Source organism: Hippocampus guttulatus, chromosome 2 (assembly GCF_054856545.1).
Source record: "Hippocampus guttulatus isolate MCC_2025c chromosome 2, RoL_Hgut_1.0, whole genome shotgun sequence".
NCBI lineage: Eukaryota > Metazoa > Chordata > Actinopteri > Syngnathiformes > Syngnathidae > Hippocampus > Hippocampus guttulatus.
Genome location: NC_141262.1, coordinates 22,737,582 through 22,750,784, shown reverse-complemented (window position 1 = coordinate 22,750,784; position 13,203 = coordinate 22,737,582). Strand labels below are relative to the sequence as shown.

At 46.9% G+C, this 13,203-nt stretch overlaps 1 protein-coding gene across 2 annotated transcripts in view; it reads left to right on the top strand.

Annotated features, from left to right (window-relative positions):
* The first annotated feature begins 676 nt into the window (after positions 1-676).
* Positions 677-13,203, top strand: part of LOC147208993 (sodium/calcium exchanger 1-like) — a 36,228-nt gene continuing 23,701 nt past the window's right edge. For both annotated transcript variants that reach the window (XM_086103548.1, XM_086103542.1), the window contains exon 1: positions 677-830. The gene's annotated coding sequence lies outside the window, so the exon portion shown is untranslated. The remainder of the gene's footprint in view (positions 831-13,203) is intronic.

Genomic DNA, 13,203 nt, shown 5'->3' with positions numbered 1-13,203 from the left:
AGATGATGCAACAGTGTCATTAACAAATATTCGCCCAGCTTTTAATGCCACCAAGAGAATGGAATCCACACATAAGATCATCAAATACAAAAAAAAAACTTGTGTGGATGATGATGATGATTATGATGATCCCATTAAAATTTGGCGACAATCCCGTGAGAATCTAAGCCTCTTTTACTTTTTTTTCTCACTTTTCTCACGAGTGCGTAGTTTCCCTCACTAATAACGCACGCGCGCGCGTGTGCGTGTGTGTGTGTGTGTGTGTCTGAGTGAGATTGTCAAACATGTGCCACCCCCTAGTCGTGTGTTGCCTGACCTTTGGCTCTTTCCTTATAATAAGCTAATAAAGAGAACGTTAATATGCAACATTTTGATGCTGTATTTGGCGCTGGTGTGGAGAAATGCACGACATGCATTTTACTGATCTTTTTTTTTGCCTTCCACCACACCGACCACTCAACATACACAACAGCCGCTGTCCCATCTTCGAATTAAGGTAATTCAAATGACTTTTTCTCAGTGAAGGGTGAGGGAGGCAGCGATGCGTTGTGAGAGAGAGAGAGAGAGAGAGAGGGAGGGAGAGAGAGAGAGAGAGAGAGAGAGAAAGAGCGAGCGAGAGAGAGAGAGAGAGAGAGAGAGAGAGAGTGTATCGGGCAGTGCGCATGCTCAGTCGCAGCGGAGGTGGACGTGGTGGAGGAGGAGGAGGAGGAAGAAGAGAAGAGGAAGAGCGCAGCGGCCCATTGAGTTGCTGAACGGGTCGCCGAAGGGTGGGATGTGATCACACGCCGGGGAGGATGAGCCAGTGACCGAGTCGGACGCCGTCGAACACGGTGAGATGCTGCATGTGCTCTTTTCCCATCGGGCCAATTGGCGCCGCATAGGAGACTCCGCGCGAGCCCGTATGGGGAGGGGGGGGGGGGGGGGGGGACAAGAAAACAATACGAGAGGCGATCGGTTACGCACGCGTGCGTAAATATGCTGCAGCCTGCACGCCGGTTGTCCTCGGAGGGGACGTCAAACGCGGGGTGTGTCACAAGAGACACAGTGAGGTGCGTAAGAATCCCCCAGGGGGGTGGAGGGTGTGTCCCCGCGGGGGGTGCAAAGGCTGACTGGTGGAGGGTGAGAGAGAGGCGAGGGGTGTGGGGGTTGTGGGGGGGGGCATGAACGCACCCCAAAGAGCTGCCACCGTGTCGATGCATAATGTTGAGGATCACGTTTCCTGATGTACATCTCACCTGCTGAGGTGGTGGTGAATATTTTGTGACGAAGGTGATTTTGATTTTTTTTGGGCTTGTTTGCTCTTTCATATTGGTCATCATGTTTGTGTTGGGGCAGCAGCAATTGAACATGACATTGTTAAGATGCCACCAGTGATAAATGGTTGGTGCCACCCCCCCTCCCCCCAAATCCCCGCATTTAAATACTGTAACAATAATTTCTTCCCCCCAGCAAAAAAAAAAAAAAAATATATAGTACTTTTTTTTTTTAAAAAAGCATGACTACATTCGTGTATTGACGTGGCTTTCATGGGTCCTTGCCTCGGCATGCGACGTCAGAAGCGTGAGCGTCTCCTCCATGCTCCTTGCGAGTGTTTTCATTCTTCGGATGGAAAATGGCCGATGGCAACAATGATATCTTAAAGGCCCCCCCTGCGGCGTTTTGGTGATGACAGGCGACGTTTGGGTCGGAGGAATGATGAGCACGGTGCGCGATCAAGAATGAACGGCAACGTTCAGCCACAATCACGTTTTCAAGCGGGCTAAATAATTCAAGTCCAGACATGTCATCCGCTGAATAATTGATGCGCCCAAGCTGTCAAAAAGAAGGCAGCAACTTCATTTGCATCATTTCAGGCTCACGTCAGCAAGACCAGTTTTTGTTGGACTGGTTGAAAATCATGGAAGCCCCCCCCCCCCCCCCCCCCCCCGCACCCCCCGCTATGATTCTCATCCAGCATCAGTGACAGTGAGAAAAAACTGGGTCGAACTGAGCGTTTTTTTCCCCAGCATTTCAATTGCGTGACACGGAAAGCACTTTTGGAGACAACTCGAAAGGACATCGATTATTCAGAGCGGAGACATCCGAAGTTGCTGTTCATCCTGTGCTGATTTGCTCTCCCAAATGCTTGCAATGGGGGGAAAAAAATTTATCTCACGGTGTATGCAGTTCTTTCTCCTGAGCGCATGTCCACCTGATCCACAAGTTTCACGATAAACAAACGGCCGGGTGTAATCCCGGGAACGTCAATGTTGATCTTTGTCACACGGGTCGTTCAAGACGTCTGCGTGTGAGAGTTGGCTGGCAAACGGAGCGAGGGAGTCCGCAACTAATCCATTAACGACTCCGACCGAGCGCCGGCCTTCCCGCCCGCCCGCCCGCATCTCGGCCTCTATTCTGGTGCGCGCTAATCTGGTTATGTGTATCGGCGCTTCCCCGACGCTCTTGTCAACTTAGTCCATCTGGTCCAATGGCTGAGCGCGACGGCCCCTCGGTTTTAATCCTCCTTTCTCTCCGCTTGTGGCTGCGCACTCTTTGCGGGAGGGGGGAAATCGTGTATGGAGTGTTTGTATGTACTTTTGAAACACATTTGAACTTAGCGAAAGACACTTAAGAAGTATTTTTTTAGCCTCTTTTGTCACGCTCTCACTCGTCCAAATGAGAGGCGAAAATGTGCTTGCGCCAGATTTATTTGTAACTCTCACTTGAAGTAAAACTGGAAGAAAAAAAAAACGAAGAATTGGATATTTCATTCATTCATTCATTTTCCAATCCGCTTATCCTCACAAGGGTCGCAGGGGTTTCTGGAGCCCTTCCCAGCTGTCTTCGGGCAGTAGGCGGGGGACATCCTGAACCGCTTGCCAGCCAATCATAGGGCACGCAGAGACGAATGAATTTGGGTGTTCAATCACCCTCCCATACATGTTTTGGGGTGTGGGAGGAAAACAGAGTACCCGGAGAAAACCCACGCAGACCCGGGGAGGACATGCAAACTCCACACAGGGAGGCCGGAGCTGGAATTGAACCCGGTACCTCTGCACTGTGAGGTCGACGCGCTAGCCACTGGATCACCGGGTTGCCCAAATTGGATATTTAAACACCAAAATATTGAAAATTGAAAAATTTAAAAAATATTATATTGTTTCAACCAAACCACATAATTTCGTCTGACCAAGTCCACTTCTCAGGTTCAGAAAGAATCAAATAATGTTTAGGATCCCAGAAATGCAGACACAGACAAAATGCGACAACAAAAATGTTTAACGCCAAGCCGACAAAGTCCAAAACAGAAAACGTTGGTCATAAGTATCCAGAAAAAAACAATACATGAACAAAAAGCGCTTGCGAAAGGCAAGGAAATAGTTAAATCAAGAATACCAACTCTCACGACCCAAGTCCTATTCACACGACAAGACAAATGCAAGATCAAATGACCCAACAAAAGCTATACTTGATAAAATGTGGAACTAAGGGAACAAGAATGACGATGACGAGAGTGAGAGGTCGCGAAAACAAACACTTGAGCAAGAGCAGCAACAAGGTCAATAATCTGACGAGCTGCAGGCAGGTTGTCAATTCCTTAATTACCAGGCTGATAAAAATTGGCAGCAGGTGTGCACACAGAAGGGAAGGCCCGCATCTGCCACCTGCTGGAGACACACAAGAACAGGATCATGACATCCAGTCAGGCTCAGTGCTGCCGGCCATGTGGCGCTACGTGGTACTGCATTGAAGTGGCCCAACGCTAAATTAGCAATTGCTTAAAAAGCCATAAAAATGACAAAATGGCCATTTTATTTTATTATTTCAATTGTATTTACTTTACATCACCTTTAATTAACCAGGTAGGTCAGTTCAGAACCATTTGTCATTTACAATAACGATCTGGCCAAGAGTCAGTTACATAAAAGTGAGAAGAGCAATGATGCCATGATGAAGCTCCAATAACCCCCCCCCCACATGGTGAATAAAAGCATTCATCGTTTTCCCTCGCCCCTCGCAGCGATCGCATCTGGCCCAGTGCCGATACGGGAGCGCGGCCTCTGTGATGAACGGCCGAGTCATTACGAGCCCGCGGTGCTGACCCGTTAGTGACGAAACTTCCAAAAGTGAGCCTTTTGAGCCTTGGGGGAGGGGGGGGGGTGTCATACGACTCCCGTATTGGATCGCCTTTGATTGTGCTCGTCTCAAATCGAAAGAGAGAGGCAGGCCCTTTCAATTTCGGGCTGTCTTTTGTGTCGGTTGCGCTTTGTTGATGAGAACGCTTTGTAGCTTTCGGTCACGAAAATAAAAAAATAAGTGGAGTCAAAATGAAATATTTACAGCAAAATATTTTGTACAGTTTGTTTGTATGTTGGGTGTCATCACTTATTTTGCATTTTCACATCTCTTTTCCTTCCCTTCCCAATTGATGGTAACAGTAAAATTCAGGCCAATCCTTCTTTGACGCGTCGGCGAGAGTTCGCCCGTTGAGAGTTGTGTTGTTCAGCTGCTACAAGGCAGTTGAGGGAAGGCCCGAGCTTCCTGGTGGGTCTTTGTAATTGCTGACTGGAGGAGGTAGCGAGGGAGGGGTGGGGTGGGGGGGTGGGGAGGGGGGGGGGTCGAAGCAGATGGATGGAGCACTTGTTGCCGGAGTGCCTGCTGACTTGTAAGTGGCCTCTTTCCTCTCCTGCTCCTCCGCCCTTGATACCCTGTCATTTGGCCTCTCCACCCAGCTTGTGCGGCTTGTGCTCTGGCACTGGAGTCTCTGCCACGAGAGCAACTCCACAGGAAAAAAAAAAAAAATAAATAGACAAGAGCTGCTACTAATTCAGGCTCAAATATTTGCTCGCTGTGAAGGCTCCAATGAGGTCAAGTTCCATCCCAATGTGGAATTTTTTTTTTTTAAACTCGGTTGCACTTCAAAGCTGCTGATCTTGTAAACGCTCGGAGAGGAAACATTTTCTGATTGGAAACGTGGGATGACATTCTAAACTGTTAGTATATCTGTGTTAGACAAAAGTAGTGCTTTGCTGACATCTGGTGTCTTCGGGGTGAGGCACTATGTTGAAGTCAATTGAAGCGATTCGTTCGCCACTATTATGCCATCTTGTTGTCAAGGAACCATGTTGAAGTAAATTGGGGAGACTCATTTAGACCAAAAATAGACCTTTGCCGCCATCTTGCGGTATCTTGGTTCCAAGGAACTATGTTGAAGTCAGTTGAGGAGATTAATTTAGACCAAACTAGCGCTTTGCCGTCATTTTGCAACATCTTGGTAAAAAGAAACTGTGTTAACGTGAATTGAGGAGATTCATTTATACACAAGTAGCGTGTTGCCAATATCTTGTGGCATCTTGCTGCCAGAGAAATACGTTGAAGTGAAGTGAGGAGATTTCTTTGGACAAAAAAATAGTGCTTTGCCACCATTGTGAAGCATCTTGCTGACAATAAACTATGTTGAAATGAATTGAGGACATTCGTTTTGAGCTAAATAGCGCTTTGCCGCCATCTTGCTGCATCTCATTGGCAAGGAACTATGTTAAATTGAAGTGAGGAGGATTTTCTCTGACTCAAAAGTAAAGTTTGGCCCCTACTTGTGGCATCTTGGTGCCAGTGAACTAAGTTGAAGCTGGTTGAGGAGCTTCGATTGGACTGAAATATTGCCTTGCCACTATCTTCCGGCATAATTTTCTTTTTTTTACGTTCCCGTGACCAATAAGAGAAGAGCGCCATGTCACTTTATTGCGAAGCAGTTTGGCTCCATCTATCCATGTATCTGTCTGTCATTTTTTTTGTCTTTGTTTTTAGCATTGAGTGCTAACCCCGATTACCGTGATCATTCTGTGTAGCGAGATGCTATTTCCACATTTTCAGCCACATAAAGCAAAAGTGACTGAAGAGGAACATCTTGAGGTGTGACTAAATTAGCCGCAAACAAGCTTGCTCTTGTTTCTTTCACGTTTATCCCCCCCCCCCCCCCCCCCGGCCCCCCCAGCCTCCAGTTTGCCCATCCTAGTGGCATTCCCGCTTTTCACCGTGTCTGTAACCATGGCGTCCTTGCCTTCCTCCTTCTGCCGTTCGCTCCTCATCCTCAGTCTTGGACCCTCGCGGTCTCATCCCGGCTGCTTTGCGCGCTCCTCCATTATTCATTTGGATATAAGCAGTGCAAACCTGCTTTACATAATCTGATAATCTCTCTCACACACACACACACACACACACACACACACACACACACACACACACACACACACACACACACACGCGTGTGATTGTGTGGGCCTGATTATGAGGATCATAAGCGATTGACCAATCGTCAGGAAAACAATGGCGGAAGAAAGTTAGGCGGCAGCGGATGATGAATGCACCATAATCCCTCAGTTTCTTGATTTTTCCTTGTTGAAAAGCCCCCGGCATTGTGGCTTTTTTATAATAAGGGCCAAGTATTTCTCTCATGCTTCCCCTTGGTGACATCTTGCCAAGTCTCCAAGACGCAGAGACTTGAGTGTTAAAGTGCTGGGGTGAATTTGTTACAAAACAAAGCCAGTGAATCTTCCCCTGGCAAACTAATGGTCTCCCTGTACAAAGCGCTTCCTGCGCATCTCCGTGAGCTACGCACATTGTGCCCAGTTATTTGTTTTTGCCACACAAAGCTGAGAGAAAATCAAAAGTGTCAATTTAGGAAAGCTCTCAAAATGGGCCTTCATTGCATTGCGCCACAGTGAACCTCCGCTTCATTACAGGTCAACTACCGTATTGGCCCGAATATAAGATGGTGTTTTTTACATTGAAATAAGACTGAAAAAGTGGAGGTCGTCTTATATTCGGGGTCTAGACATTACACCCATTCACAACGCTAGATGGCGCCAGATATAATTGAAGCGAATGCTGAACTTGACTCCCCAGGCCAAAGCGAACCTGTCACGAAGAATAAAACTAAAAATAGCGGTAGCACGAAGAAGAAAAATTAAAAATAGCGGTAAGAAGGAAAAGAGAAGAAAATAGAAGAGATAACAGAAAATGGAGAAACATAGCGACGATCTGGAGAAAAGTGGGTTGAAGATCGGCCAGGTTAACCGGCAGCTGAGGAGAAGTTATGATGTCATTTACATTTCAAAAACCAGAAGCCATTCATTTACGAATGTGATTGCACTTTAGTTTACATATTTAAATGTTCAGATATTAAGATTTGAATGAGGCAAAATAACATGCTTTTCTTCTCAAATATATTGTTAGAATCATTTGTTTCAGATGTACTGTAATTATTTTCTGTATAAAAATTAATTTAGTGTTCAAAAAGTCTTTTGTCAAACTTGAGTCTTGAAAAAGAGGGGGTCGTCTTATAATCAGGACCGTCTTATATTCGGGCCAATACGGTATATGGCTGATTTTTAATCCGTCATTTTTGGATGACTTTTGCATGTACTCGCAATTTTGTCTTCTGATTAGTACAACACCACATGCTAAGCAGCATTGAGTTCTACTGGATGCACATAAATGTGGCATAATTAAGAGCAGAGAAGTACAAAGTCGAAGACAAGAAGAAGAGGCAAAGAAGGTCCCCTACAAAACCCCTTTTATATACGTTTGATTGAATATTTTGGTGTTTAGCTATACAATGTTTCTTTCTCTTTTGGGGAAAGAGCAGTAATTTTCCGAGAATTCCGAAAATCATGTTTTGACCTGTCGGAATCTGTTGAAAATGTGGAGGAGGGGTAAAACTGCCCCAACCAATTTATCAGTGAACTTATTTTTTTCTTCATCTGATATTAGACCTTTTCAAAGTAATCATAATTGGCTTTTAAACATTTTTCTTATTTTATTTTTTTTTACTTTTCTCATGAAACAGCAAATGTTCAGTTTTGGAATCACTGCCAGCAACAAGGCGGACATGGACAACAGTCTGTCTCGCATGTTCTGGAATCCACTGCGTGGAACAGCCAGAAGTGTAAACAGGACACTATATTACATTATTTTTAGCACAGTTATGTCCCGCAAATGAAAACCAGCTAGAATATGTTCACACACGCACAGACACAAACAATGTGAGCAGCAGTTGACCGGCGAGGGCGGCTTTGCTAACTCAACGCGAGCGAGTGTGAACTTTGGTTGACGGTTGCCAGACGCTGACCCAGAAGCACTTGAAAGCGCCGCCGTTGCTGGAAGGAGGATAAATCATTTGGGGGACAGGGATGATGGGAAACATGGCCAAAGGAGGAGATGATGGGAAGGAGGAGGGGCCTTCAAAGAAGATACAAGGCAACTCAATTTACTCGTGTTTCGAATCCATTATCCCCGTTGAAAAGAAAATGAAAATGTCATCAACCACTTCCAGCCCACATAAAAAGTATGGAATGAAAAATGAAAAGATTAGTACTGCATGGTATACAGACGGAACAGTATTGTTAAAAAAAAAGTAATCACATAATTCAGTAGAAAGGGAAGTGTGAAACTGATTTCATGTTGCAACCCAAATCAGGTTCCTTCTGGTGTGCATGCAGACAAAAAAAAAAAAAGGCCAGTAGTTCTTAACCTTGTTAGAGGTACCGAACCCAACAGGTTCATATGCAAATTCACCGAACCCTTCATTAGTGCAAAATAAAAACATGACTTTTATTTATTTATTTACAAATTCAAGACATAAAAAAACGCATTTATTGAAAACAGAAAAAAAGCTAAATAGAATTTCAAGATATAAGTACAAGTTTTTTAATTGTGCACAAAATGAACTAGCCAGTGATGGACAAGTGGGCGTGTCATAAATAATTGACATGTTGAGTCGGGTGTGCCTTAACCTCCATGGCAGAGGCTCCGTAGAACCCCTGAGACTGATTCACCGAACCCAGGTTAAGAACCACTGCTGTAGGCCTATCTGGCTATGTGTTGCTGCACCATTTGTAGTCAAACATCCATTGCTTATAATACTTGAACTAGATGCTGACTGTTCTAACAAGGCAGCAGTGTAAGTTAATTACAACTTAAAATAAACATTAAGGGCCGGCTTGTAAATGGAAAAAATGTGAAGTCGGGGCACCAGTTGGTCAAAGCACCAGTTCACTTTCTTCTGACTCAGACCTTTGAAGAATGTAAATCGCGAGCGCTGGAGCACCGGAGCACCATAGCACCAGAGCACCGGATTTCAGTTGTGTGTTTCGGCTAATTCACACCATCGGCAACGAAGCCACTTTGCCGCCTCCGACGTCTTGTCGCATCCGCTGCGCTTGTGTCACATTGTTTCAGCGCAATGGGCATTTCTTCTCCGTGCGCCATGTTGCCGCTCGGCTAAATAAATTCTTCAACTCTCTCAAGTTAGCCCTGGCCTGGAATCTTTTCTTTTTCCGCTTTATGCTTCGCTTGTGTCAACTGCGCAGTGTGTGTCCTTTTAGTCCATTGGTCTGTTTTGTCCCGTTCTATTGCTCAGTGAGCAGAGGATGTGTGGCATCAAAAGCCAAAGGATGTTCGTATGAGACGGGGAAAACTGCGTGCGCGTGTGTTGTTCAGTTGCTCTTTTGCGTGCCTCCTTCGGGGTCCGTGTTGTGCGAACATTGCGTTGCCATTACCCCTCAGCATCACACACAGCACAAACATGCGGAAGACACAAGAGCGCATGCATAAACAGAAGCGCCGACAAGCCAATATGCATACATCGGCGCATACGGCATGAGAGCCAATCAGAGCGCGCCTATCGTTCCGTGAACATCTGCAATCTGGTGAGTGCGGACAAAGCGTATCGGGTGGCTCGCCCATCTGCGCAATTCGCTCTGGGTGGAGATTATGCCCGCTGTGCGTTGCGTAACGCCATACGTGTCATATGCATTATGGGATTGCATACATTACAAGGCGGGCGGCGGGGGATTAGGGTTAAATCGCTAGGGCCAGTTAGAGGGATGAGCGGCGCATCTGCACGCACTACCCACACCTGGACTCTATGGCACGTCAACGCGCACTCAACATTTTCAAAGCCGACGCATGGGCCAGCTGAAATATTCCAGGCGTACAATTACCTTTTTTGCCACTCTCAAAAGTAATAACCATTTATCGTGCATGATAAACGATGTCCCCCGGACAGGTCGTGAGATTTTGACTAATCCAGATTATCATGATGGGTCTACAATTAGGGCTAATGTTGATTACGATCATAAGATAAGATAAGATAAGATATCCTTTATTTGTCCCACACTGGGGAAATTTCCAGCCTCCAGCAGCAAGAATGTAGGCAGAAAGAAGAAGAAAAAAAAAAAACAAACACCGTTCAATTAAGTGCAATATAAATACAATGAACACAATACAATACCATCCATCCATCCATCCATCCATTTTCCGAACCGCTTGATCCTCACTAGGGTCGCGGGGGGTGCCGGAGCCGATCCCAGCCATCTCCGGGCAGTAGGCGCGGGACACCCCGAATCGGTTGCCAGCCAATCGCAGGGCACACAGAGACGAACAACCATCCACGCCCACACTCACACCTAGGGACAATTTAGAGCGTCCAATCAGCCTGACATGCATGTTTTTGGAATGTGGGAGGAAACCGGAGCACCCGGAGAAAACCCACGCAAGCCCGGGGAGAACATGCAAACTCCACACAGGGAGGCCGGAGCTGGAATCGAACCCGGTACCTCTGCACTGTGAAGCCGACGTGCTAACCACTGGACTACCGGGCCGCCCACAATACAATACAATACAATAAATACAATAAACAAAGATCATGATGATGATGATGAAAACATCCATCCATCCATCCATCCATCCATTTTCTGATCCGCTTTATACTCACGAGGGTCGCGGGGCGTGCTGGAGCCTATCCCAGCTGTCTTCCGGCAGTAGGCGGGGGACAACCTGAACCGGTTGCCAGCCAATCGCAGGGCACAGAGAGACGAACAGCCATCCACGCTCACACCCACACCAAGGGACAATTAAGATAAGATAAGATAAGATAAGATAAGATAAGATAAGATAAGATAAGATATCCTTTATTTGTCCCACACTGGGGAAATTCACAGCCTCCAGCAGCAAGAATGTAGGCAGAAAGAAGAAGAAAAAACAAACAAACACCGTTCAATTAAGTACAATATAAATACAAAATGGATAAATCGCAGTGCTATTTACAGTTGTTTTCCACATTATTTAATTATTATTAATAATATTATTGTTGCTATTTTTTATTCAGCAGCCTGACAGCAGTTGGTAGGAACGAGCGTCGGTATCTCTCCTTCTTGCAGCGCGGGTGTAACAGTCTCTGGCTGAAGGAGCTACCTAGTGCTGTCAGGGCGGGCTGGAGAGGGTGGGAGGGACTGTCCATCATAGCTTTTAGCTTAGTTAGCATCCTTCTGTTGCCCACCTCCTCCAGAGTGTCAAGGGAGCAGCCCAGGACAGAACTGGCCTTCCTGACCAGTCGCTCCAGTCTCTTTCTGTCCCGGGCTGAGATGCTGCCTGACCAGCAGACAATGCCATAATGTATGGCCGAGGCCACCACCGAGTTATAGAAAGTCTTAAGGAGCGACCCCTGAACTCCAAAAGACCTCAGTTTCCTGAGTAGGAAGAGTCGGCTCTGTCCCTTCCTAATCAGGGTGTCCGTGTTTGTAGACCAGTCCAGTTTGTTGTTCAGAAGAACACCTAGGTACTTGTAGGAGGTCACCCTCTCTATGTCCATACCCTGGACGTTCATCGGTGCCGGTGAGGACTGTTTCCTGCAGAAATCCACAACCAACTCCTTAGTTTTCCGAGGGTTGATCTGGAGGAGATTCTGCTGGCACCAGTCCACAAAGTCCTTCGTCATTCCCCTGTACTCCCGATCGTCCCCCTCTGTAATGAGGCCAACAATCGCAGAGTCATCGGAGAACTTCTGAAGGTGGCAGTTTGGAGTGGCGTGTCTGAAGTCCGAGGTGTAGAGGATGAACAGGAATGGAGCCAGAACAGTCCCCTGCGGCGCTCCAGTGCTGCGGAGAAGCCTGTCCGACTCACAGCTCTGCAACCTCACGTACTGCGGCCGATTTGTGAGGTAGTCTGTGATCCATGCTGTGAGATGGTGGTCCACTCCGGCGTTCTGCAGTTTGCCTCCCAGCAAGTTGGGCTGGATGGTGTTGAAGGCACTGGAGAAATCAAAGAACATGATTCTCACAGTGCTCCCAGCCTTCTGCAAGTGTGACAGCACTGAGTGGAGGAGGTAGATAATGGCGTCTTCCACGCCGATGCCAGGCTGATAGGCAAACTGCAGCGGGTCCAGTGCCGGGCTCACCAGCGGTCGAAGGTGGGCGAGGATGAGTCTCTCCAGCGTCTTCATCAGATGAGACGTCAGCGCCACCGGTCTGTAGCTGTTCAGCTCCTTAGGGTGGGGGGTCTTGGGCACTGGGACCAGGCACGAAGTTTTCCACAGCTGTGGAGCTCTGCCCAGCTTCAGGCTCAGGTCGAACATGTGCTGGACAATGTCACACAGCTGGTCAGAGCAGGTCCTGAGGAGCCGGGAACTGATCTTGTCTGGACCTGCTGCCTTCCTCACATTCATCTTCCTCAGTTGGTTCCTGAGGAAGATGAATGTGAGGAAGGCAGCGTTCAATCAGCCTATCATGCGTGTTTTTGGAATGTGGGAGGAAGCCAGAGTACCCGGAGAAAACCCACGTAGGCACGGGGTGAGCATGCAAACTCCACACAGGAAGGCCGGAGCTGGAATCGAACACGATACCTCTGCACTGTGAGGTTGACGCGCTAACCACTGGACCAGCCCATGATGAAAACATATTCATTATCCAAGTTTCTTGATGTCCACCCGACATTTTTTTAACAACACCGCTCCACATTCTGACAGCACTCGCTAGGCCACGCCCCTTAAAGGCACACATTGAACGCACAGCTACTACTGGACAATTAGTCATTTCACACAAATGCAATTTTTCTGCAATGCAAACTAATCACTCAATCAATGCATATCTTTCAATTGGGAACATTTGAGTTATGACTGTGGCTCGAGACCAAATTAAACCCGCAAGCCAAGCACAAGTTAGTCATCGCGTGTACCTTATCAAGTGGCCAATGAGTGTGAACAAAGTGTTTCCTTCTCTTGCTCTGATTGGCTCAGCAATCAGAGGGATTGTATCTTTCATTTGCTACACACACACACACAGGTTTCTATGTAGGCGGTGTAGTTATTACCGTCCCGCCCCAGGGCTGCCGTCTTCATCATCACTCACTAAGACAAAGAGGTCATGTGGCGCTCCAATGAAACAA